Source organism: Megascapheus bottae, chromosome 1 (genome assembly GCF_031878675.1).
Source record: "Megascapheus bottae isolate mThoBot1 chromosome 1, mThoBot2.hap1, whole genome shotgun sequence".
Taxonomy (NCBI): domain Eukaryota; kingdom Metazoa; phylum Chordata; class Mammalia; order Rodentia; family Geomyidae; genus Megascapheus; species Megascapheus bottae.
In genome coordinates, this window is record NC_143509.1 from 96794051 (window position 1) to 96820897 (window position 26847).

Below are 26847 nucleotides of genomic sequence, written 5' to 3' on the forward strand. Positions count from 1 at the left end.
ATGCAATCCTTTTCCGTGGGTGTTAAAGACTCCGGCTCCGGGTAGAACACTGAATCCAAGCCTGAATGGGCAGCCTCACCTTACCCAACCAGAGCAGAGTAAGGTGACCGGGACGAGGTTCACGGGGACGCTGATGGCTGAGCCTGTAAGGGGAAAACCCCTCCTCCGCTAGGTCACACCCGATCTCACCATCGCCTTAGGAGCTTTAGACTTCACAGCAATCACTGCTGGGTAAATGTGTGTCTCTGACTTCTTAGACACGTTTGCCTGAGAGGGTGGGAAGGTCAGTAGGCCAGAGGTTACCATGTGACACGCGAGGACTCGTAAATATAATCTCAGGTTCCTTGGAAAGTAAGCCTGAAACGAACATCTCAAAACCCTCTTTAGCCAAGCCTCTTTGTGGTTGACGCCTGGAACTGGAACTCAGGGCCTAAGCACTGTCTCCAAGCCTCTTTGTGCTCAAGGCTAGCACTCTACCACTTGAGCCACAGTGCCAGTTTTTGAGTTGTTCTTTAAAAGTCTCACTGGGACTTTACTGTCTGGGCTATTTGAACCATGATCCTCAGATCTCAGCTCCTGAATAGCTAAGATTACAGGCATGAACCACTGCCCACTACCCGCCGTGGGCCTGTGTTACTGGGGAATGACATTGCCAGGTCATCCAATTTACAGCCACACATGCCAGCAGAGTATCCTGCCAGGCAGAAACACCTCTCACTGCTCCATCACAGGGCCCAGCGCAGTCCTCTACATTTTGAGTGCCCGGGAATATTTAGTCAAGGAATTGTGGAGGCACTCTTAATTACAGACAAGAATTTTAAAGTTCTTTAAAGGTTGAAAGTATTTGTAAAACTCTTTTTATGAAATGAGTTACAGATTTTAGGATAATAGGTTACATCCATGGTTCATACCATATTACCATGAGATTTCTGAGTCAAGCTCAAGAGATTATTTTAGAGATACCTGTTCCATATCCAGCTTCAATTCAAAAACTTCACCTAAGCTTCTTGATTAAGAGTCAGTTGCTTAATGAGAGAAAAGGAGGCTGAGATCTGGAAGCTGCAAGATCAAGGCTAGCTCAGACAGTTCCTTCAACACCCCTTCCCCTTTTCTTTTTTTTTTTTTTTTTTTTTTTGCCAGTCCTGGGCTTGAGCTCAGGGCCTGAGCACTGTCCTTGGACTTTCTCAAGGCTAGAGCTCTACCACTTGAGCCTGAGCACCACTTCCGGCTTTTTTCTATGTATGTGGTACCGAGGAATCGAACCCTGGTCTTCATGCATGCTAGGCAAGCACTTTAACCACTAGGCCAAACTCCCGGCCCCCCCTTCCCCTTTTCAAACAGTAGTTGGACACAGCAGCACATGTCTGTGAATTCAGGTCCTGAGAAAAGTGTAGAAAGGCAGATCCCTGGACCTGGGCAGAAAGAGACCCTACCTGAAAAATAAAGAGAGCAAAAATAACTGAGAGAATGGCTAAAGGGATAGTTCCCCAGTCTAGCAAATATGAGGCCTGGAGTTCAAATCACAGTATACTAAAAAATAAATAAAAATCATTCCTACACAAAGCTTCTCCCTCCCCCAGGAAAAAAGTCCTATTTCTTGTCCTGTTACAATCGACCTTCTTGGAAAATTGTGTGACTGTGTGTGATATATTCATTCATAATAAGCACGGTACTTTCATCCAGGTTTGTTTAAAGACACATGCTCTGGATCCAGGCTGCCACTTTCAACCTTGTCCTATAATGTAGGACAAGGTACATCAGACCTCAGGCCTCAATTTCTCCAAGCATATAATTGAGATGATAACAGTGCTTACCATATAGGATTGGTATAACATGAGTCAACATTCTGTTAGAAAAGTCCAAGCAAAGAGTACAGGCATTAAATAACATTTACAAAGTAATAAACATCTTCCATTAAAGACATGCAGTGAAACCTGCCAAGGCCTGTGTACCTGAACAGGTTATAAGCAACTTTTCTGTAAATGACAAAGATTCAGCCCACTAGGGTGACTGCAGGAGCTTGCAAGTTCCATATACTCAGATGCAACCAGCCAGAGAGGACAAGAATCTAGGGGAGGAAAAGATTGTTCATATTGGCCATTTCCATACTTATTTCTTTTTTTTTTCAGGAAAAAATATGGAACGCTTCACAAATTTGCATGTCATCCTTGCGCAGGGGCCATGCAAATCTTCTCTTTTTCGTTGCAATTTTAGTATATATGCTGCCAAAGCGAGAACTTCCATACTTATTTCTTAAACAGTCACTACAAGGTAAAAAGCATTCATATGATATTAAGTACGGAATAATCTAGAGATGATCAAAATATAGGAAAGACACTCATAAGTTTTTTTTATTAAAGAGTTTATTAACATTGATTTTTACATCATATTTCAAATGACATGTTTAACGAACAAGTGTTCAAGAAGGGAATCTCTATATATAATCACTGGCACTTAGTTTTTAGAACATAATCAAAATTAGGCTAAGGGTTTGAATATTATAGATACATATTAATTTATGAAATAAAACATTGTAGAGTTATAGGTTTTTATGTCTATGTAGTTATGTTTATATTTCCAATACCATGTCCATAGCATTAGGTATGCAAATATTGAGTCCTCGCTCTTGTACTGTTTGGGATCTAATAGCCACATGTTAAGGATGACACTCATAAGTTTTGTGCAAGTTTTGCACCATTCAATGAAAGGGACTTGAGCATCAAAAGTTGTTTTTGTTGTTTTTGTTGTTTTTGTTGTTTTTGTTGTTTTTGTTTTTGCTTTTACCTAGGGATCTCAGAGTCAAATCAACACCAAAAGACCTACAACTGGATCTCATCCTTGCTCTGAGGGCTTCAAAGTGTGAGGTAACAGTAAGTGTGAGGTCAGATAAGAGCTATGATGGATTCCTTGCCCCTGAGATACCAGAAAAGCAGGGCTGGGAGCATGGTTTAAATGGTAGAGCACCTACTTGCCTACTAAGTATGCAGCCTTGAGTTCAAACCTGTACTACTGCAGAAAGAATAAAGATCACACATGGCATGTACTAACTCCTTAAAGTGAGCATAGATCTCTAAAATAGATTTCATTCAGAAGCCAGACACCAGTGGCTCACACCTGTAATCCAAAGTACTCAGGAGGCTGAGATCTGAGGATCAAAGATCAAAGCCAGCCTGGGCAGGGAAATTCTGAGACTCATCTCCAATTAACAGTGAAAAAGTCAGAAGTGGGGATGTCTCAGTGATAGAGTGCTAGCCTTGAACACAAAAGCTAAAGGATTGGGCCCAGGCCCTGAGTTCAAGGCCACACACACAGTTCAGTGACTGGGAAAAAAAAATCTGAGTCACTGTCAAAGAATGCTTACTTAATCCCCACATTCAGGAGAGGCCTCCGAAGGGACAGAAATGAACCTCCGGTGTGTGTTTTGACCTTACAATCCTGAGAAACTCCTGTCCTCTTCTGTTCCATTGCTTTTCTCCAACTTGAATGCCACAGAGAGATAGTGTCTAGCACGTTACTCCACCATGTTGTTTCCTGGGGGCACAGTTGGCATCTAAAAAGAATGGTGGGATTGAAAATAAAGAGTATGAAAAGGCAGAAGGAAGGGTTTAAGCCCTGCAAAGGGCAAAAGGGAGGGCAACATCAGGCCTCTGCTGGGCTGGTCTTGCAGGGTAGCAGAGGCTCCCTGGGGGCTTTAAGCTTAGACCAGGTGTTGGCACATCTTAAGTACTCAGTATACGCTGGAAGAATGAAGGAAATTCACCCTCCTATACTCCCTACAAGAATCCTAGCACTTTTCTCTTACATCATTCATGCCCTCTTTAAAGAAATGACTAGAGATAGCTTATGAAAACTTTCTAGCATAGTTTCTTGTGCTCTAGTATCATTTCCTTTATTTGCTACGTTTATTATTGGGTTTGGGTTTTGGTTTTGGTGTTTGGGGGGTTTTTTGGTCAGGGTCAGTATTAGGGCTTGAACTCAGGCCTTGTACCTTCTGGCAGACACACTGCTAGGAGCCATGGCGCCAGCCCTTACAGGTTTCTTTTCTGTCCAGTGTTTCAAGTTCTTGCCAGGTGAGCCTGGAGTGTGATCCTCCTATTTCAGTTTCCTGTGTAGTTGGGATGATGGATGGATCGCCACCATGATCAGATTTACTGTCTGTGATAGAATCTCAGTAACTCACTGTCCTCCCGATCTCCTGCTAGCCATTTGCCTGGAGAACTTTCACACATCCCAACAACCATTCCCACTTCCCCATAACCATTTGTCTTCAGCCATTGTGTGGCCTGTGGACAGTAGTCATAACATCCCTGGCACCACTCAGCCAGGCATTGGTGTTTTATGCCTAGAATCCTAACTATTCAAGAGGTTGAGCTCTGATGGTCACAGTTCAGTTAGCCCAGATAGGAAAGTCCAAGAGACTCTTATCTCCAATTAACCACCAGAACACCGGAAGTGGTGCAGTGCTTCAAAGTGATAGAGCTCTAGCCTTGAGAAAAAGAGCTCGGGGACAGCACCCAAGCCCCATGACCAACAACAAAATGCCCATCAGACACTCAATTTACATTTCCACCAGGTCCTTAGGCGATTCACTTACAGGTAGTGTGAGAAGCATATCATCCCATCTTAAAACTGCAAAACAATCTGAGAAGACAAGCATGGGATATACATCTTGAAAGCCAGAATTTGGGATGTCAAGATAGGAGAGTCACAAATTAAAGACCAGTCTGGACTACATACTGAGATATTGTCTGAAAACAAAATAATTCTTCTATTTAAGAACAGTAAATACATGTTCCAGGGCTAGCCTGGGACTCAGTGGTAGAGTACGTGAATGAGGCCCTGGGTTCAATCTCCAGTACCAAAAATTCATTCACTGATTTGATTATACAAATAAATAATTGGAGCTAGTCACTGATGGCTCACCGTGTCATTCTAGCTATTCGTATGACTGAGGTTCAAAGCCTGCCTTGTTCAAAGAAAGAAAAAGTTAAAAACCCATACATTTACTAGCATACATTAATTGTATGTGAATTTTCTTGTATTGAAATCAAATTTATCCCTTTCTGTCATTCTATTTGTGAGTGTGTTGCAGGGGTGGGGAGGGAAGCGGTCTTGAGACTTGAACTCAAGCCTGGACACTGTCCCTGAGCTCTTTTGTTCAAATCTGTTGCTCTACCCCTTGAGCCACAGCTCCACTTCTGGCTTTTTGGTAGTTAGGGCTTTGAATCAGCATCCTCACCACTCTGCCTCTAGAATAGCTAGCCGCTGTGCCCAGCTATAGCCTCCTCTTCTTAAGTACTTTCCTGTGTTTTCATCACCATGGCACTTTGTGGAGAAACTGCACTTGGCTGTGAACAGTCTCTGAGCAGCAGCAACACCTCTGCAGAATTGGCAGGGACCACACTATGGAATATTTCAGAAGCTTCCAGGCAAGGGAGCAAATAAACAAACAATTTCACAAACTGTCTTTTCAAAGGAGAATCTGAGAGTCAAAAGCAATTACTGGCAATGTATCTAGCTGTGTCCAAAAGAAAATGAGCTTGATTTTATTTTTCTCCTCTGTACCCTCCATCCTGATTATTTTGCTGTGCGTGCATGTACACTGGTCCTGGAGCTTGAACTCAGGTCTTGCATTCACAGGAGATAGTGTTACTCTTGAGACACAGCTCCACATCTGGCTTTGGGCTGGTTAATTGGAGGTAAGAGTCTTCAGCAAGCCTGGCTTTGAACCTTGATCCTCAAATATGAACCTCCTGAACAACCAGGATTATAGGCAGGAACCACTGGTCCCATCCTCATTATTATCCTTGTAGGAATAAGTGTAGCAAAAGTTCCTCTGGAAACAAGTTAACCAATAACAGACAGAGCATTCTTTTTCTTTTCTTTTCTTTTTTTTTTTTTTTTTTTGCCAGTCCTAGGGCTTGAACTCAGAGCCTGAGCACTGTCCTTGAGCTTTCTCAAGGCTGGAGCTCTACCACTTGAAAGCCACAGCACCACTTCCAGTATTTTCTGAGTGTGTGGTGCCAAGGAATCGAACCCAGGTCTTCACGGATACTAGGCAAGAATTCCTGGCCAAACTCCCGGCCCCTGGCATAGCACTCTTGTGGGGATCCACCAGACTGGGGCCTGCTGAACTCCACTGAACTTACCGTGTCCCCTATTCCTGTCACCTGCTGGCCAGGTAAGTGCCAGTGAAAGCTGCCCCTCCCTCCTTTTCCAGCACCTGGACAGATTAGGAAGCCTGGCTGAGTCAAAAGTCTACAGCTCTACCTGCCTGGGACCCTGTGATTAGTCCCTGTTCTGTATGTTACAGTCCATGACAATAGCATGGAAAATGCTGGAACCACGCTGCTTCAGCACAACACAAATTCAGGCTTAGAGAATCTAGGCCCAGTGAAGCCATGGAAAACAGCCTCTCTTCTCCATAGGAAGTAACGTCCTATATACACACACACACACACACACACACACACACACACACACACACACACACACACACACAGAGCTGTAAGGCAATAAATTTGAGATCCCAAAGAAGCAATAAAGGCAAAGAAAACAGCAAATAACAAGTGCCCTGCCTTAAGTCAAACCTTTCCTCTTCCTTGCTAGCTGTGTGACCTTGAGTGGATTACTTAACATCAGCGCAGTAAAGCTCGTGACAGCGTCCTCCTCAGAGGGTCAGGGTGAGGACTGACGAGCTCACTTAGAAAGGGCTTAGAAAGGTACCAGGGCCAGGTGAGACACTGTGAGTTGTCTTCCTAGATACCTCAAAACCTCATGAACCCAGTGTAGCCATAGCTTTTACCTATCTTGGCCCTCACTTTCTCCAAACAAGAATAAACCATCCTCCCTCTGCTCTTCTTCCCGGAAAGTTTCTGACCTTGCCAACCAGAGAGGCATTATCCAAGCAGGGGGCAGGTCAGCTTGGACTTAATCTTTCCTATCTCTCGTCTGACGAAAGACTGAGTATCTGGAGCTATCAGATCGATTCTGGGCCATTACCCTCCACTCCAGCCTCCACCCTCATTGTCTGGGAGTCCAGAAGCCTTTGGGTTGTTTTTGTTTCTGGGTGCCAGTGCTGGGACTTGAATTCGGGGACTGGGCACTGCCCCTGAGCCTGTTTTGCTCAAGGCTAGTGTTCTACCACTTGAGTCACAGCCCACTTCTGGCTTTTTGGTGCTTGATTGAAAATAAAGATCTCACAGACTTTCCTAGCCAGGCTGGCTTTGAACCACAACCCTCAGACTTCAACCTCCTGAGTCACTAGGATTACAGGCATGAGCCACCAGTGGCCAACAAATGTGAGAGAGAGAGAGAGAACGGGAGGATTAGCCAGGGGAGGGTGCTGAGACATGACAGAACCTGGCATTACTAGGCCTCTGAGTTTGGGAAGTGGGCCTTCTAGCAGCTTCTACACATCTGCATTATCTCAGCCTGTGACTTAGCTTCCATTTATAGTGACCTTCAGTGGCTGTGTTCTTCATCACTTTCAGCATTCGTGTTCATTTTTCTTTTCCCTCTCAGAAACAAGTCATTTTTATCCTCTCAAAACTCGTGGTAAGGGCCCGGAGTTTGGCCGAGTGAAAGAGTGCTTGCCTAGCATACAGGAATACCCGGGTTCGATTCCTCGGTACCACATACATAGAAAAAACAAAAAACTGCAAGTGGTGCTGAGGCTCAAGTGGTAGAGCTGTAGCCTTGAGAAAGTCCAAGGACAGTGCTCAGGTCCTGGCTCAAGCCCAGGACTGGCAAAAAAAAAAAAAAAAGCCAAGCAGGAAAGTGAGGCTCTGAGTTCAAGACCAAGTACCAACACATGCATACACAGAGGCTTGGTTTTTGGAAGTGGTGTCCCTTATTTAGTCAAACCCTAGCTTTCTAACACAAAATCTAATAACAAACAAAATAATATTCATTTTCTTAGGCATTTTCTAGTGCTGCGCTCCTGGGCCACTTTCTTATACAGCAGTTGGAAATATAAAACGTTAGCAACTGAGGCCAGGAAGGTGGCCTAGTAGTAGAGTGCTTGCCTAGCATGCACACAGACCCACGTTTGATTCCATCGTATCATATACACAGAAAAAAAAAGCCAGAGGTGGTGCTGTGGCTCAAGTGGTAGAGCTCTAGCCTTGAGAAAAATCCAAGGACAGTGCTCAGGCCCTGAGCTCAAGCACAAGACTGACCAAAAAAAGAAAACAGTAACCGTTTCGGTCTTTTTCATCATTTGAGATAGTTCTCAATTAGCGACGAAGAGCTTGGACATTGTTATCATTCATTTTAATAGCCAGCTAATAAAGAACAAGAACAGAATAATCCCTCCTATTAGAAAAATGTTTGCATGTGATAAGCTCTAATCCTAAGAGAAAAGGTATATGAAACAGTAGTAACAGCTCCCCCTTCCTTCTGCCTGTTTTCCTTCTTCTTTTCAGTTATGGGGATTGAACCCAGGGCCTTACACACCCTGGGCAAATGTTCTACCATTTGAGCCACACCCCTGGCCCTTGTGTGTACATATCATTTTGAGGTTTTTTTCAAATTACAAATCTTGAGAAAATCTTTGACATACTCGGGATAATATCTCCAGGCTCATGCCTATAATCCTAGCTAGTGGGGGGCTGAGATCTGAGGATCATGGTTCAAAGCCAGCAGGGGCAGAAAAGCCTTTGAGACTTTTATCTGAAACTACTAAAAAGCCAGAAGTAGATCTGTGGCTCAGGTGGTAGAGTGCTTGCCTTGAGCAAAAGAAGCTCAGAGACAGTGCCTAGGTCCTGAGATCAAGCCCCAGGACCAGGACATACACACACATCTCCATCAAATATTGCAGTTCCACAGGCCTTTCTCATGAACATGTAATTACTTGAGACATAGAAAGGAGTCAGGGAAAGGGACCAAGTGTCAGATGACGTTCCAGGGGAAAGAAAAGTAAGGGTAGTAAATTGGTCTGTTTTAGGTTGCTATCACAAAATCCCTGAGGTTGGGTTTTATATGAAGAAAAAAGGTTTTGTTTACACTTTTAGAAACAAGAATGAAACCAAATGTGAGACTGAAGGGCCTGGGCAGCTGCTCAGGCACCAGCCCCTAGTCCCAGGACACAGACCCTGTCTGCAGGGAATGAGGACCTGGTTTTCCAAGGGAGTTCTGTAAGCTTTGGTTGTTCCAAGAACAGAAGGTTCCTTAATCTAAGTGGGAGGCAATGCACCTTCCCTCCCTCTTCCTTGGAGATTCTCAACACAGGAATGGCTCCAAGAGGCCCCACTAGAAAGAAAGGAATGTGTTATCGATTCACTGAAACTGATATTTCTCCAATCTATTGAGCACAAAAATGTTTTATTCTATTTCTCCCTGTAAATCTCGCGTAGGACCCACTGAACAACACACCTCGAGTAGAGGTCCTGGGGTTCCTGGAGCTGGAAAAGATGTTGCCCAAAACCCAGCGCAACCCTTGTGCCCTGAGATTTTGATTTGTTTTTATGTGCTGGCACTGTGCTTGAACTCAGGGCCTCGCTCTCTCCCCTAGCTTTTTCACTCAAGCCTGATGCTGTACCACTTGAGTCCTGTCTCCACTCCTGGCTCTTTTCTGGTTAATTGAACAGAAGAGTCTCACAGACTTTACTGTCTGAGCTGGATTCAAACTATGATCTTGAGGTCTCTGTCTGCCAGGTAGCTAGGACTGACTGCAGGCGTGAGCCAGCAGTGCCCATCTCCTGCTGCCAGACGTAATTCTCAACAGTGTGCTGGGCTTGGCCTTGAAAATGGCAGTCATCTCTTTGTGCCAGATTAGATGGGGTGGGGAGCCAGGAGAGCCAGGAGGCGCCTGTGTGCACAGCCTGGGGCTTCCTGAAGAAGCAAACTGAGCCCTCTAAACATCCCTCCACCCAGACACAGAAAAACCTCCGCATTCAGCCAAATGCATTACAGTGGTAACATAACCGATTCTGAACTCCCCAGACAATGTGCAAAGGAAGATTGGATATCATGAGCAGGATTACTTGGTCCTGGCAATAGATACAGTGTGTACAATGTAACTGTGGTCAGTGTGTATAATTGTATTTGGAGAGGACCCATCAGAGTCATGCAGTACTAGCAGTTAGATTGAGAATTCAGGGGAGGGGCCGGCAGTTCAGTAGAGTGCTTGCCTATCATGCACGAAGACCTGGGTTCAACTCCTCGGTACCACATGCGTAGAAAAAAGCCGGAAGTGGTGCTGAGGCTCAAGTGGTAGAGCTCTAGCCTTGAGAAAGTCCAAGGACAGTGCTCAGGCCCTGAGCTCAAGCCCAGGACTGGCAAAAAAAAAAAAAAAAGCTGGTGCTCTACCACTTGAACCACAGCTCCACTTTGGGCTATTTGTGATTAATAAGAGTCTCAGATTTTTCTGTCTAGGCTGGCTTTGAACGTGTGCCTCAGATCTCAGACTCTGACTAGCTAGGATTAGAGGTGAGAACCGCCAGTGACAGGCTAGTTGTCTTAGTTTTATTGAGACAGATTATTAATAGTTAATCAAGACTGACTGGCCTTGAACTCCCAATTCTTCTGTCTTAGCTTCCCAGGGGTTGGAATGACAGGAGTATGCCCAGTGTCTCTTTTCATTTGTCTTTTAATTTCCTTAAATTAAATCTTTTTGGGTTTTTTGTCAGTAATGGGCCTTGGACTTTGGGCCTGCGTGTTGTCCCTATTCTTCAGCTCAAGGCTAGTGCTCCTCTACCAGTTGAGCCACTGCACCACCTCCGCTATTCTGGTGGTTAATTGGAGATAAGAGTCTCATGGACTTCAGTGCCCAGGCTGACTTTGAACCCCAGTCCTCAGATCTCAGCCTCCTGAGTAGCTAGAATTATAGGCATGAGTTACCAGCACCTGGCTGTCTTAACAGCAGGATAGAACTTGAGGCCTTTGTGCAAACTAGGCAGGAACTCTAGTGCTGAGCTATAATCCCGTTGATTTCAAAATCAGAAAGAAAACCAGCTATGAAAACGCGTTGTAAGACCCTCCCTCGGAGGCTGGGAGTTTAGCCTAGTGGTAAAGTGCTTGCCTAGCATACACCAAGACCCGGGTTAGATTCCTCGGTACCACATACATAGAACAAGCCAGAAGTGGTGCCCTGGCTCAAGTGGAAGAGGGCTAGCTTTGAGGAAAAAGCCCAAGGACAGTGCTCAGGCCCTGAGTTCAAGCCCCAGGAATTACTTTGTTTGGAAATTCAAACCATAACCATTTTTTTAAAGAAATTATCTTGATTGTCCTTAGTTTTGAACTCAGAACAGCAAGACTACTAGGCAAGTTCACTACTACTTGAGCCATTCTGCCAACCCAAACCGTAGCCCAATATAACTGGATGTGGAGGTCCTCAAGCTCCTTGCACGAACACATCTGAAGTACAGCAGACTGGGGGTTCTTAGTGAAGAGCCTGTCTGGGTGGGACTCTGTGTGCACTGCTGACACCTGCTGACTGGATTTGGTATTACATATATGCGCTACACATACATGGAAAAGAATCCGGGTGAGGTGAAGAATCCGCATAACTGAGGCTGGAGAGATCTCTTCACATTGAATCTTCATGCTCCAAACGTGATCCTCTAGCTAGAAGCCTGAGCATCCCTAAGAGTTTGTTGGAAATATAGAATTCGATCACATTTTTGAGTGTGTATACTAGTACTGGGGATTGAACTCAAGGCCTGGACTCTGTTTTGTAGCTTTTTTGTTTGTTTGTTTTGTTGTTATTGTTGTTGTTGTTGTGTGGGGTCACAGGGCTTGAACTCTGGGCCTGAGCACTGTCCCTGAGCTCTTCAGCTTAAGGCTACCACCCTACCTCTGAGCCACAGCCCCACTTCCCATTTTCTAGTGGTTAATGGGGGATAAGAGTCTCACATTCATTAGTGCTGGGCTGGCTTTGAACCACAATCTTTAGATCTCAGCCTCCTGAGTAGGTAGGATTACAGGTGTGAGCCAGGACACCCGCTGCCTCATAGATTTTTAGGCTAGTACTCTACCACTTGAGCCACAGCTCCATTTCTGGCTTTCTTCTGGTTAACTGGAGATTAAGAGTTCACAGGCTTGGGGCTGGGAGTTTGGTCTAGTGGTAGAGTGCTTGCCTAGCATGCACAAAGACCCGGGTTTGATTCCTTGGTACCACATACACAGAAAAAGCTGAAAGTGGTGCTGTGGCTCCAGTGGTAGAGCACACTAGCCTTGAGAAAGCCCAAGAACAGTGCTCAGGCCCTGAGGTCAAGCCCTAGGACTGGCAAAAAAAAAAAAAAAAATAGCCAGGCACCATGGCTCATGCCTATAAATCTAGCTGCTCAGGAGGCTGAGATCTGAGGATCATGGTTCAAAGCCAGCCTGGGCACAAAAGGACCTGAGACTCTTACCTCCAATTAACGTCTAGAAAATGAGAAGTGGGGGGCTTGGCTCAAAGGTAGGGGTGGTAGCCTTGAGCTGAAGAGCTCGGGGACAGCGCCCAGACTTAGTTCAAGCCCCATGACCCACAAAAAAAAGGTTTTACAGGCTTTCCTGCCTAGGCTGGCTTCAAACCACGCTTCTCAGATCTCAGCCAGCTGAGCAGCTACGATTATAGGCATGAGCCACCAGCTCCTAGCATATTTGGTTGTATTGTAATGAGGCTATCTGGGTGACTCATGTATACTGGAGTTGAAGACCATATGTTCAAGATCATATAACCCAGAGTCTGAATATAAAGGGGGAATACTACATTAAACAAACGCATAAAACACCCAAGTGGGACTAGCAGTTCAAAAGCTTAGCATCTTTGCTGTGTCCGGCTCAGCCCTTCCCAACACCAGTAGGGGATGCCTTCCCCTACGCCATATCAATCTCCCTCCTAGTCCACTGAAGACATTCTCTTACTCCCCATTCCCCCTCTCCCCGATCCCCCACCAAGACCTTGTCTACAAGTGTATAATGAAATGATAGGAAAACAAAATTCCCAGAAAAGTTGCTTTTCCTGTAATCATATTTTCTGAAATAGCATCAGAGAATTCCTTTGTTGCTATCCCAATGGATCTGGAGAAATGTAAGCAAAAAGTACACAAGTGAAATATATTGGGAGGTTGTAGCCGTACCTTACAGAGTAAAAATAGAAGCTAAAGGAGATGTCAAGCAGAACAGGAAACTGGGAGTATCAGGTGTCCAGGAAGCTGTTGTTTCCATGGCAACACTTGTGCAACAAACATTTTCTTTCTTTTCTTTTTTTTTTTTTAGTGTTGCCGAATATGCACTGATCAATAAACAAACTGCAGAAACAGAAAATCTGGCCCAGCTTGATTATACTCAGTCCTTTGGATAGAGAAGTATATTTGAGAAGAAAAGTCCATCCAATGTGACTGGGTGACAGTGGCACCACACATGTCATTGTAGTTATTACTCTGTAAACTGGAGTCTCCAAAGGAAAACTGACATAGTATAGCTGATAAGGAAGAAAGGATAGCAGGCAAAAAGGCAAAACCAATAGATTCTTCCCTCCATATTCCCATCTGTGAGAAGTACAGAGACAGTTTTGACTGATGAGGATATTGATAAAGCATGTGTTCTAAAATCAGTTTACTTATTATTCCAAGGACTGTGTGTGTGTGTGTGTGTGTGTACATGTGTGTACTGGTACTGAGATTTGAGCTCAGGGCCTGGGCATTGCCTCTTAGTTTTTATATTCAGTCATATCTCCCTTTCTGGCTTTCTGGTGGTTAACTGGAGATAAGACTCTCTCATGTACATTTCTACCTGGTTCGGCTTTAAACCATGATCCTCAGATTTCAGCCTCCTGAGTATGCAGGACTATAAACATGAGCCACCAGTACCCAACTCCAAGAGGTATTCATTTTTAAAAATTGTTTACACAGAGGGCCAGGAGTTTGGCCTAGTAGTAGAGTGTTTGCCTAGCATGCACGGAGACCTGGGTTCGATTCCTAGGTACCACATATATAAAAAAGCTGGAACTGGTGCTGTGGCTCAAGTGGTAGAGCACTAACCTTGAGGGAAGCCCACGGACAGTGCTCAGGCCCTGAGTTCAGTCCCCAGGACTGGCAAAAAAAAAAAAATTGTTTACACATAGTTTAAGTATTGAGATCTTGACCATCCTTGGTTCGTGTGTGTGTGTGTGTGTGTGTGTGTGTGTGTGTATATACACATGTGTGCATATATACATATACATGTGCCAGAACTGGAGCTTGAACTCGGGACTCCACTTTCTCACTAGACTTTTTCCTGCAAGACTCTTGCTGTACACTTGAGTCACACCTCCACTTCCAGCTCTTTGCGGGTTAACTGGAGATAAAAGTCTCTTTCTGACTTATCAGCCCAAACTTGCTTTGAACTAATGCCTGGAATTACAGATGTGGTGGTAGTGGGGCTTGAACTCAGGGGCCTGGGCCATGTCCCTGAGCTTTTGTGCTCAAGACTAGCACTCTACCACTTTGAACCACAGCCCCACTTTCGGTATTACTGCAGATAAGAGCCTCATGGACTTTGCTGCATGGGCTAGCTTTGAACCATGAGTTTCTAGGATTATAGGCGTGAGCCGCTAGCGCCCAGCAGTCCTTTGTTCTTTAAGGCAAATCAACCTTACCGCATACCATTATTGAAAACAAGACTTCATTAAATACATGAAAGGGCCTCTACCCTCCCTAGACCTGCTGGCACCTAACTCCCACTCTGATTTCTCCAATGTATCTATAGGAGATGTGGATATAAATAGTCCTTTTGTTTTCTTTGGAAAATCAGAGATAAGAAGGTGTATTGTGTGACTAGGAGAAGCCCTGTGCCAGCAGAGCTGGGAAGAGTTCTTTAGGAAAGCATTGTGGGAGAATAAATAGCTACAGTCTCATAGCAACATTCAATTACCAATGCCCAGAGCTGAAAAGTGGGATTGGCAGTTAGAAGTTCATGCCTCATAAAAGGAAGGCATGCCTGCACTGACCCATTGTCAATCATGGATGATAAAGTCAGTCCACAGCCAGTGACCAGGAGTTCCAGTCTCACAATCTGTCAGCCCACAGAGGACTTTTACCAGTAACTCTCTATTCTATTCTGTGCCCTGATCACACCCATGTAACAAATAATCCTAACAACAGCACAAGGAAATGATAGTGCTCTCTCCAGTTCCCAGCAACAGGCCACCACAGAGCGCGATTTGAAAGCCAGTTTCTCTTCCTGAAACGGTTCTCTAAAGTAAAATAATCTAAGCCAGATGTGGTGGCACACACTTGTAATCCCAGCACTTAGGAGGCTATTGCAGAAAGACCACAAGTTCAAGCCTAGCCTGGACTAGATAGTGCCACCCTGTCTCAAAATAAATAAGCAATGAAATTATTTTGTTGTGGGCATTTGGGTGGGGGTGGGCATGACCCAAGTAGGAACTTTCTTCATGCATCGAGGGCCTTGTGCTTGCTAGCCAGGCTTTCTCAAATTAGTTTCATGTTTCCAACCATAAATGCGTTTTTTTTGCCAGTCCTGGGGCTAGAACTCAGGGCTTGAGCACTGTCTTTGGGCTTTCCTCAAGGTTAGTGCTCTACCTCTTGAGCTACAGCACACTTCTGGCTTTTCTATGTATGTGGACCAAGGAATTAACCCAGGTCTTTGTGCATGCTAGGCAAGCACTCTACCACTAGGCCAAACTCCCAATCGCGGCACATTTCTTTGACTTGACTCCTGTTTGAACTTTGAAATCCAGTGAATTCTGCATTCTGTACCATAACCTATCATTAAATAATTGTGTGTGCGTATATATGTGTGCATAAGTATATACTGGAGTAGTGGGAATTGAACTCAGGACCTTGTACTTGCTGAGCATGTGCTCTACCACTTGAGCCACTGTGTCAACCATGGAGTTTGCTCCTAAAGTCTGGCGTCACAGTGGCACCTTAGGAATTGGTGACAGGTAAATGCCATGCCACTCAGATGAGATGGCTCACTACAGAGTAAAAGGAACCAGGGTTCTAGTCTTGGTTGTGTTGCCTCATTCCAAATACATTATAGTAAGCAAGGACCTTTATTTGCTTTACTTCAGTGTCCCAATTTGCACAACCAATTGGTTAGTTTCTGTTCCCTTTTTACTTTTGGCCAGTGCCAGAGTTTGAACTAAGGGACACATACTTACCCAGCTTGCTTATGTGTGTAGCTGACACTATCCTGCTTGAACCATGCCTCCAGCCTGGCTCTTTGCCGATTATTTTGGAGATGGACTCTCTTAAATTTTTCTTTTTCTTGGCTTTGTTTTAATTTCAATCCTCTGGATCTCAGCCTCCTGAGTATCTAAGATTCCTCTAGAGAAGAAAGTACAGCAATGGTTGTAAGTGAAATCAGGAGAAAGAGAACTTACCTATTGACCTGGGGTTTCTACCACACCCAAGTGTCTTAAGCTGTAGACCTAGACCACAATGTGTCTGTCCGCCAAAGATAAAGCTGGCTGGTCACACTAACTAGGAAAAGCTCAGCATAGCAAATGATTCACTTTGATAAATTTGTGTGTGTGTGTGTGTGTGTATGCATACACACGCACACACCAGAACTGGGGGTTGAACTCATGACCTGGGCACTGTCCCTTAACTCTTTTGCTCAAAGCTGGTGTTCTACCACTTGAGCCACAGCTCCACCTCCAGTTTTAGGGTGGTTCATTGGAGATAAAAGTCTCATGGGGCTGAGAGCATGGCCAAGAGTCTCTCAGACTTTACCTGCTCAGGCTGGTTTCAAACCGTGATCCTCAGATCTCAGCCTCTATTTTTTTTGGTGGGTCAGGGTGCTTGAACTCTGGGCCTGGACGCTGTCCCTGAGCTCTTCAGCTCAAGACTATGGTCTACCCCTTGGGCCACAGTGCCACTTCTGCTTTTCTGATGGTTAGAGAGAGAGGAGAGTCTCATGTTCTTTAGTGTCCGGGCGGGCTCTGAACTGCGATCCTCAGGTCTCAACCTCCTGAGTAGCTAGGATTACAGGTGTGAGCCACTGTGGTCATCTGATCTCAGCCTCTTGAGTAGTTAGAATGATAGGTGTGAGCCATCAGTGCCTGGCTTCACTTTGATAAAGTGATCTTTTCTTTATCTCCTTCCTGACCAGCTCTGTCTATCTGTCCCCCACACTATGGGACATGGCGAACCCAGTAGAGCTAATCCTTGCTTCCAGTGGCTTTCTTCTACTTGGAAGTGGTAAGAGTCCTTTTGGGTGTCAGTTTAGGGTCAGGTGGCCCCCACTTGAAAGCAGTATCATTTCAGCTTGGCCTCACAGAGCTGTCACATATTTGTCCTCTTGTCTTTTGGGGAAGCTATGATCCATGTCGATTTGGAACTCACCCCAAAGTAATTTTGTAGGTTGTCAACCCAGACCTATGAGAATCTGCAGAGCAAGGGCGGCCAGATGAAGAACTGGCACCGCCTCCCTTGGGAGGGTGAAGAGCTTACCTGAGCAACTCCCTCTCCTTAGTTTGCCACGGCCAATGACGTCATTCGTGTGTTGTGACATGCCTAGACTCAGGGAGCACGTGTTCTCGACCCTCTGCTTGGGGCTGTTGAGTAACAAGACCCTACCCACTCTGCTGTATGTCTCCACTGAGATACTGAGGGTCTCCCACAAACCAGTCCATTCTCCTGTGCTCATGTGCTCCACCTCTCCAAGCTGAGTTAGATACATAAATCTGTGGGTAATGAAGGAGTGAAGTAGCTACAGTATCCCAGATATGTGGTTTTGGTCATACATATACAGTTGTAGATATTCTATATCTCTATAGGTTATCTGTCTTTAGACATATATAACTATGACTATAACTATAGTTATATAGAAATATCGTTATAAATATAACTATTATTATAACTACCTATAGTTATGTATATTGTATATGAATTTATATATAATAGTTATATCATCTCATATATAAATATCTATAGATATAGACTGAGATAGATAGCAATCTCTATAGATAGATCTTATAGATCTATATCTCCATACATAGCTATAGGTCAATCTATATCTATCTAGAGAGAGAGAGACTTGATTGTGAAATAAATCCAGCCACAAAGACCCAGGGGCCAAGGTCAAATAAGCCAAAGCAGAATTCTTCACCATGGAAATGAGCCACTGCATTATGATCATCACTGGTATCACACGAATCAAACCCAGAGGGTGCTCTGGGATGGTCATGTTGATGACGCTTGTGAGAAGTCTGTTGCTCATGTGTCACTACCGGGTGACACAATGTACCACACTAGGGACACATAGCCAAAGTAGCTCACACATCACCCTGCGTGCTCTCTGAGGAAAGAGATGCTGCACAACTTTAAGTACACGTCTAGAGTGTGAGCATCGGTCCTGTGTGAATCCACACACGTTCAGTGAGTGCCTGGCTGTAAATCAGAACTGACGAGGCATTCGTCATGGATATCTGCACTACTTCATTTCAGCCCTGTAACACAACTCGGAGGGGCAGACATTTCGCAGATGAGCCAACGGGCTTGCAGGGCTGATGTGGGCCCACAGAACCAATGAGAGGTCGATTCGGGATTTCATTTGTTCAGTAGGCAGTATGGCTTTCTATAACAAGTTCCCCTCCCCCAACAGTCTGTATTTAGAGGGGCACAAAAATGTCATATATAGATGAATAGTTTTTAGTCAATTTTATCATAGTCATTTAGAGCTAATGATGCTCATTAAAGGTTTGTAAATAAAATCCTATCCTGATGAGAAAAGCAATGTAACATTTCACAGAAACTGTTAATAACTGAAACGTAAACCAGAAAACAGAATCCAGATGTCCAGGATCATCACAGCAGCTATTGGAAGAAAGCCTGTTTCCTTTTCTTTTTTCTTTCTTCCTTTGTTTTTTTCTTTTAGTGCTAGTACTGGCTAGCGCTCTACTACCTGAACTCCATTTCCATTCCAGCTTTTTGATCATTAATTGGAGGTCAGAGTCAGTGGACTTTCCTGTCCAGCCTGGCTTTGAGCCACAGTCCTCAGATCTCAGCCTTCAAGTAGCTAGGACTACAAGTATGAGCCACTATCCTCTGGCTCTCATTTTCTGATAGTGAGACTGAATGAGCTGAGCCTGCCAAGGACTCAGTACACAGTACCCACTCAATAAATGAGTCTTAGAACAACACATGACCTTATGACTCATGGCCAAAGCTACAAACTGCAAGTCTCTTTCAAGTCAAAGAAATAAAATCCTAAGACAAGTCAATTAAAGACAGATGTTGAGGACCTTCATCTTTTGAGATCAAAGAACAGGAAGAAGAAGGCCAGAGTAAGGCAGGAAGGGAAGCATAAGACCGCTTCCCCATCCACCAGGCGGGCCACTTACCTTAGTGAACTCAGAAAGTCAATGAATGAGTCCTTGCTGGGAACCAAGACAACTATGAGGTGGTGCTGCCCCCTGCTGGCCACTGGGCAATAATTGTAATACCACTGCTGGGGAAAGGATTGATGAAGAGAAACTGACTGATTTAGTTTTCATGTGTTTTGTTTGCTCCATGGGGGAGGCTTGAACTCAGAGCCTGAGTGCTGTACCTGAACTTTTTCACTCAAGGATAACACTCTTTCACTTTGAGCCACACAGCCCCTTCTGGTGGTTAACTGGAGATGAGTCTCATGGATTTTCATGCCACTATTCTCAGATCTCAGCCTCATGAGAAGCTAGGATTCCAGGCATCAGTTGGGTGCCCAACTTCCGTGTCTTTTTGTGCATCCAGTCTTTTCCCAATACTCAGGGGGCTCAGCAGATAGTATGCCAGTGTTGAAGTTGTAATGTGAAAGGAAATTTCTAATGCCCACAAATAAACAAGTTTGCATTGCCATAGAAAGGAAGAGAAAAACAACAACCCTTGTTATCCACGAGACAGTGGGGGAGAAAGTAGCCTTGGAAGTCTATAGAACTCTATAGAGTTCCAGCCCCAACACAGCCACTTGCTAGGTGATTTTGGTAAATTATTTCATTTTTCTAGTCCTGGGGTTTGTAATCAAGACCATCCAATTGCTAGGCTGGCACTGCACCATCTAAGTCAGGCCTCTAAACCCTTTGTGCTTGCGTTTTTACAATAGGATCCAGCCTGAAAGCGCCTGGACCGTGATCTTCCTCCTCCTCCTGGTTAAGCCCAGAATCTGCATCACCGAGGTAACTGGAGCACCCAGAAGCCTCCGCCCCCTTCTCCCAGGCCACTTCCTGTACCGTCCCTGGTCACACCTCCCCCAGGAGCCGTTGAAGGCTCCTGCCTTCCATGTCACCTCCCCATCGGGTGTGGCCACACCTCTCCCACCTGGCCATACTTTCTCCCCGCCCTTCCCCCAGATAAGCGCGGGGCCAAGCGGCTTCTGGCCTCTTTGGCCTTGCGTCTCCATCGTGCATGGCTGGGGCACCGTTTGGAACAAACTTTTCCTTCCAGCCTGAATACCACGAGGTGTGGTTCTCTTTGCATCCGCCTAACTTCATTTAAAACTTACATCTCTTGTGTATTGTTTACGGCTAACGTTTTTATTGTCATTACAAAGGAGACATGCAGAGGTTACAGTTACATAATTGTTTAAGCAGCTGCGGGTGTCAACAAGCTCCTGAAGAGAGCCCGGCCAGTTCCTCTTCGTGGTTTCTTTCCTTTCTCCACATGCTGAGCACCTTAGGGAAAGGGACTCTGCAGGGAGCTGTGAACTTCAGGAGAAACTTGTTAACATGAAACTGTTGTAAGGTGAGGATACAGAGAAGCCACATTTCCAGAGGTCACATCGTGGTGGAGTCTTTATTAAACCTCCAGTGACTGCATGGTGGACTCGCGTCTCAAAGGCCAGCAGACAGAAAATACATTTCACACAGTTAGGAAAGAGGACAGAGGAACAGAACATTACTATGCTAGGGAGACTGGAGAAGAGCCAGGAGACGTGTGGCATGGTGAAATGGCACCTTAGCTGGTCCAGGCCTAAATAGGGTCAGGTCAGGGGGCAAGGTCACAGGAAATTCCCCATCCCAAACACTGGATTGACAGGTTGAGTAACCTACCAGCCAACTGCCCATCCCTGTCTCCAGGGATTCAGGCACACCCCTTATCTGTGAAGCGGTGGCTTCATTTCCCCCCCCATGAACCATTAACCATGTGGCTATAGTGGCTCAGGGCAGACCTGGTCTTCTTAGTTCAAAACATTCACCCATTCTGGGTGCTAGTGGCTCACACCCATAGCCCTAGCTACTCAGTAGGCTGAGTTCTGAGGATTGCAGTTCAAAGCCAGCCCAGGCAGGATTCTTATCATCAATTAACCACCAGAAAACTGAAAGTGGCACTGTGGCTCAAGTGTAGAGTGCTAAGCCTTGAGCTGAAGAGCTCAGGGACAGCGACCAGTTCAAGCCCCTATGACCAAAAAAAAAAATCCAATCCAGGAACAAAGGTGGAACAAATTCTTTGTGGATGAGAGGTCCAGGCTCTGAGCCACCATCCTGCAATGTTTGTAATCTGGAAAACCTGGGCCTGCTGCTTCCTCCATTGCATCAGCAGGCATGTCTGGCCCAATCTGCTTGATTCTACTCAACTGTAGTCCAAATTGCCAATCCGCTGTCCATTTCCTCATATGGTTGTAGGTTTTTTGTTTGAGACAGCGTTTTACTACAGACTTAGGCTGGATTTGCACAGGGATCCTTCTGCCTTAGCCTCCTTAGAGCTGGGATTATAGGCATGATAGCTGGCTAATTTCTTTTGTTTGTTTGTTTTGCAATACTAAGATTTGAACTGAAGTTGTGTACTTGCTAAACAGGCTCTGCAAAGCCTGAAACGTATCTCCAGCCAGTTTGCTCTTTTCTTGGCTCAACCTGAAACAAAATCCCCTCTTCTATAATACATTTCCAAGTATACTTGGCATGACAGGATTGCACCACCACAGCCAGCTTTTTCTGTTGAGATGAAGCGTTTTTGCCTAGGCTGGCCTGGTGCTGTGATTCTAGTGTCAGATCCAGCTATTGGTTGAGATGGAGGGGGGGTCTCATGAACTTACTGCCTGAGCTCGGCTTGAACTGTGACCCTCCCTGAGTAGCTAGGATGACAGGCATGAGCTAATGATACCTGTCTCAATTTTAGTTTTCAAAAAGATCAAATTGTTCTAATAAAATAGATTATGGCTTTTCCAGATGCCTCTTCAGCTTGAATGCCCCTGTGAACGATGGCTCAGGAGCTCGGTCAAGTACCTCAGGGTGGGGACGACGTGTTTGCTCTGGGTCTTGTCACCTGAGTCCTTCTAACCTATGCCGATCATCACATCTTGACTGAGATCTAAGGATTACACAGGTTCAAAGCCAGCCTAAGCAGAAAAGTATGCAAGACTCTGATCTCTAACCACCCAAAAGCTAGAAGTGGAGGTATAGTGCAAGTGGTAGAGCACCAGCCTTGAGCAAATAAGCCAAATGAGATTACAAGGCTCTGCGTTCAAGCTCCAGTCCTGATCAAAGAGAAAAGGAAAGAGAGAATAGGAGAGAGAGAGAGAGAGAGAGAGAGAGAGACAGAGAGAGAGAGACAGAGAGAGAGAGACAGAGAGAGAGAGACAGAGAGAGAGAGACAGAGAGAGAGAGACAGAGAGAGAGAGAGAGAGAGAGAGAGAGAGAGAGAGAGGAGAAAAGAGAAAAGGAAGGAAAGAAAGGAAGAAGTGGGGGCAGGGCTTGTTTCTATTCGATCCCAAATTCCTTGTGTTCCCTTTAAATAGAGGAATGGCTATAGCATTGTCATCAAAGGCACTTAATAACATTTGTGCTAAATGATGCCATTTGCCATGGAGCAGTGTACTTTACACAGCCCTGTCACTTCCATCTCAGCCCTACAGCATCTCCTCCGGTGAACACAAGAGGAAGAGATAGATACTCCCATACCACACTGAGTACGGAGGAGCAGGAGGTGGAAAGAAAGGAAGTGATTTATCTAGCCTCCAGGTGGAGAGTTCAAGACCAGAGACCACATGTTCAAATTCCTAGTCCTTGCCTACAAAGACTACCCTCAGTACTGATACCAATTGCAAATTCAGGAATCCTGACTTCAAGTTCAAGAATCCACTAGAAAGATTCACCAAACTTGAGGTACACAGTACTGGGGTTTGAATTTAGGGCCTTTGATGTCTTGTAGTTTGTTTGTTTGTTTTCCTGCCCAAGGCTGGTGCTCTACCACTGAAAGCACAACATCACTTCTGGATTTTTTGTGGTTAATTGGATATGAGAATTTCACAGACTTGAACCGGGCACCTGTAATCCTAGCTATTCAGGAGGCTGAGATCCGAGGATTGCAGTTCAAAGCCAGCCCGGGCACTAAAGACCATGAGACTCTTATCTCCAATTAACTACTAGAAAACCGGGAGTGGTGCTGAGGCTCAAGGGATAGTCTCGAGTTGAAGAGCTCAGGGACAGCACCCAGGTCCAGAGTCCAAGCCCCACAACGGACACACACACAAAAAGAATCCTGCTGTGGGGCTGACTTCAAATGGCAATGATCTGATCTCAGGTTCTGAGTAGATGTCCAACAAACATAACATTCCCACTTGTACAAAGTACTTTCCTTGCAGTCCACCGATAGAAGGGATGTCTGCCTTGAATGCAAAACACAACTGAAAAGTGGAAATGGTGCAATTCCAGATGAGAAGACAGGTACTAGGGCGTCATGGCTGGTGCACAGGAGATTCTGATTACTGATAAGGCGAATCCACTGTGTTCCTCTACTCAGCAAACCTGGAAGCAGACAGCTAGTTGGAACCCACTTGACATTTGGGTCCCTGCTGACCTGAATTATATTCTCTGGTTGCACAGAGGACACCTTGGTGACACTAGGTTCAGTTCAAGTGACAAATAATCATTTTACAAAAGGACTCGTAATGTTCAACCAGCCTTTTTCTTCTATCAGATTGCATTTTCCAGTGAGCTAATGTTACAATAAAGATTTGTTTGCAATTTGTGTAATAGGTGTAAGTTCATTCTGTAGCGCTTCTCCCTCCGCCCCCCATAGAACTGTGGTTGGCAGTTGGGAAAATTCTCCACCCCCATTAGGGCAGAGTTCAATGGGACAGAGGCCAAGGCAGGCCACTGAGGGGTGGAGGAGGGAAGAAAAGGCAAAATGGGGTGGTTGTGTTACAGAACAAACACAGGTATTTCTCCAGAAAACCAGGACTTCCTGCCTGAGGGAGAAGGATGGAAGGGCGCAGGGCTGAGGAACAGGCCAGGGTAGGATATTTATAAGAGAAGGGTGGAGAATTGGAGTGAGTCAGAGAGCAAAACCTTTTCATTTTGTCTCCTAGAAGTGCTCTCTCTGCCCATCCTGGGCTGTCTTCAAGAGCTGAAGACGGCTCTCCTCTTTCTTTTGCTGCCCTCTCAGCAATTCCACTCCCTAGCCCACCAAGGAAAAGTATTGGGATCTAGAAGTTTCCTCCCAGAGGCTCAAATGTGGCAAGCTTGGTCTGCAGCTGGTGGTGCCACTGGGAGAAGTGGAAGGCAGTGGACAATTAGGAAGTGAGGCCTAAGTGGAGGCAGCAGGTTGGAGGGTGAGAGCTGGGGCATGTCTTTTAAAGGGTTATTTTGGATTCCTCTCACTCTTGAAAGGGAGGAAGAAAAGCTTCTGTTACCTGAAAGGCTCTTTTCCTTTCTGCAAAGAACAACAGGCAGAACACGGGCCGCCGTTCACCCACAGGTTACATAACCACTGAAGGGGAAGCAGAACTCCACTGAGGGCTGTGATCTAAACAAACCACTTCCCCATAGCCACCAGGGAAGAGCCCACAGGAATCACAGGCAGTGCAAGTGGCTTTACAAAGTACCACATTCTGATTTCCAGCTGGCATTCAATGAAACAGAAAGAAACAAGGATAGGTCCAGCATGTCCAGAGGAGAAACTAGAATTCTAGTCCTGTCTGGTCAGCCTTAAGCAAGCCATTTGCCTGTCCTTGCTTCCAAGGTGCATCTGTCAGCAGAGTCTGTATCATGCAGAATGCATGAATGCAGAAGTTCAAGGCAAACCCCAGATTTGCTGGGTCACGATGAATTAAATTGTTACCAAGATCTCAGGATAATTTTTATGCAAATCGACCTAGAATGCCATAGAGTCTTTCTTTTCTAAATTAGGGTACCAAAATGACTTTTTTTGTGGGGGCTTGAACTCTGGGCCTGGGCACTGTCCCTGAACTCTTCAACTCAAGAGTCACAGCCCCATTTCCCATTTTCTAGTGATTAATCGGGATAAGAGTCTCTCGGCCTTTAGTGCCCGGGCTGGCTTTGAACTTTGATCCTCAGATCTCAGCCTCCTGAGTGACTTAGTAACTAGGATTATAGGCGTGAGCCACAACGCCCAGCTTCATTCATTCCTCTTGTAAGTGTGACACTTGTCTTCCGCCTTTAGCTATTGTGAATGCTGCACAGATCGATGGGGTACTACTATTGACTCGGTCTTACTTTCCATCTTTTCCTTTTTTTTTTTTTTTTAGTTGTTCATGGGGCTTGAACTCAGGGCCTGAACACTATTCCTGAGCACTTCTCAAAGTCAGCACTCTACTAATTTAAGCCAAAGCTCCACTTACAGTCTGTGAGTGGTTAATTAGACATAAGAATCTCACAGGGACTTTTCTGCCCCAGCCAGCTTCAAACCATGGTCCTCAGATCTCAGCCTCCTGAGTAGCTAGGTTACAGGCTGAAGCCACCAGTGCCCAGTTCAATCGGTTTGAGCATATAACCAGCAGTGGGATTTCTGCCCTCGCTGTGATGACAAGGACCTGACTCTTGGGAAGAGAGAGGCAGGAGGGGAAAGTGATCCACATCAGATGTGACCAGATTCTTCATTTGAATGACATGCTCTCATGTGAAAACAGGAAACTTTACCTTCTCACAGGTACAGATAAAGTCCTACCACCAATCAACTTCCAAACACACCTTGTAGCCACCCTTCTCGTGTGTGTTCCCACAGGTTGCAGACAAAGCTGATAGGATCATCACAGCTTCAACACAGACTTTCAACACTGAAAAGCTAATACTCCTTTGCAAATATATAATTTCACCTAATCTCTTCCTTCAAGTTCAAGTAAAAGATTAAATTCCATTCAACTGAAAGCTGCAACAAGAAAGTAGTGACATAACAAAATAAACATTTGAGAACAAAATAGATTAAATAAAAAATACACCAGCACCCCAAACAGGAAGCAGAAAACACCTAGTGAATCACAAACTCACATAAAACCTGCAAATATATGAAGATATGCTCATTTGTATGGATAATCAAAGAAATGGAAATCCAAAATGATCATTTCACCTCTCAGACTATGTTGAGAAGAGATTGGTAAAGGACTGGTCTTACGGTTTGGTAAGGCTTGGGCAAATAAGCACTGAAGACAGACATGGAAGTACATAAAGCCATTTTGAAGTAGCTTTGGTCTCTCTTTCTTCCCCACCATTTTTTTTCTACCTTCCTTCCTTGTGGTATGGCCACAAGCCAAGGAACAACTGGAACTAGCTAGAAAAATGAAGGGTTTTTTCCTAAAGCCTTTGGAGGGACTATAATGCTGTTGACATTTCAGATATATATCCTTTAGAACTGTAAAGAATAAATTTCTATTGTTTTGAGGCAGGATAGCCTAGGGAAAATGAGGCATGCTAAATGGTGGCCAGGGATTCAAAGACTCAAGCTTAAAGCTTGTACATCTACCTCCCATAGGATGAAAGGAACAAGGACATTTTTAGGGGAAATAAAGCAGGATAGACTAGGGAAGATGAGGAACAGCCAGCAAATATAGAAGATACTCCTCTATGCACTTTCCTTAAGGTTAAAGGAACAAAAGTCATTTTAGGAGAAAAGAAGCAGGATAACATAAGGAAACTGAGGCCTGGTGAAGGCAAGTCAGAAATATGGCATTTAGAAACAAAGAAGTGCCATCTTTGCT

General features: G+C 45.0%; 1 long non-coding RNA gene and 1 other non-coding gene across 2 annotated transcripts in view; both read right to left on the bottom strand.

The window, feature by feature from the left end:
• Positions 1-2131: 2131 nt before the first annotated feature.
• On the bottom strand, positions 2132-2238 carry LOC150069638 (U6 spliceosomal RNA). Its single transcript, XR_016538392.1, has one exon. It is a non-coding gene; the product is annotated as a U6 spliceosomal RNA (small nuclear RNA).
• A 511-nt stretch (positions 2239-2749) lies between these two features.
• The window catches only part of LOC150069639 (uncharacterized), a 33303-nt gene continuing 9205 nt past the window's right edge, over positions 2750-26847 (bottom strand). The window contains exons 2-3 of the long non-coding RNA XR_016538107.1: positions 16097-16262; positions 2750-3550 (exon numbers count right to left, since the gene is read on the bottom strand). This is a non-coding gene — a long non-coding RNA (uncharacterized LOC150069639). The remainder of the gene's footprint in view (positions 3551-16096; positions 16263-26847) is intronic.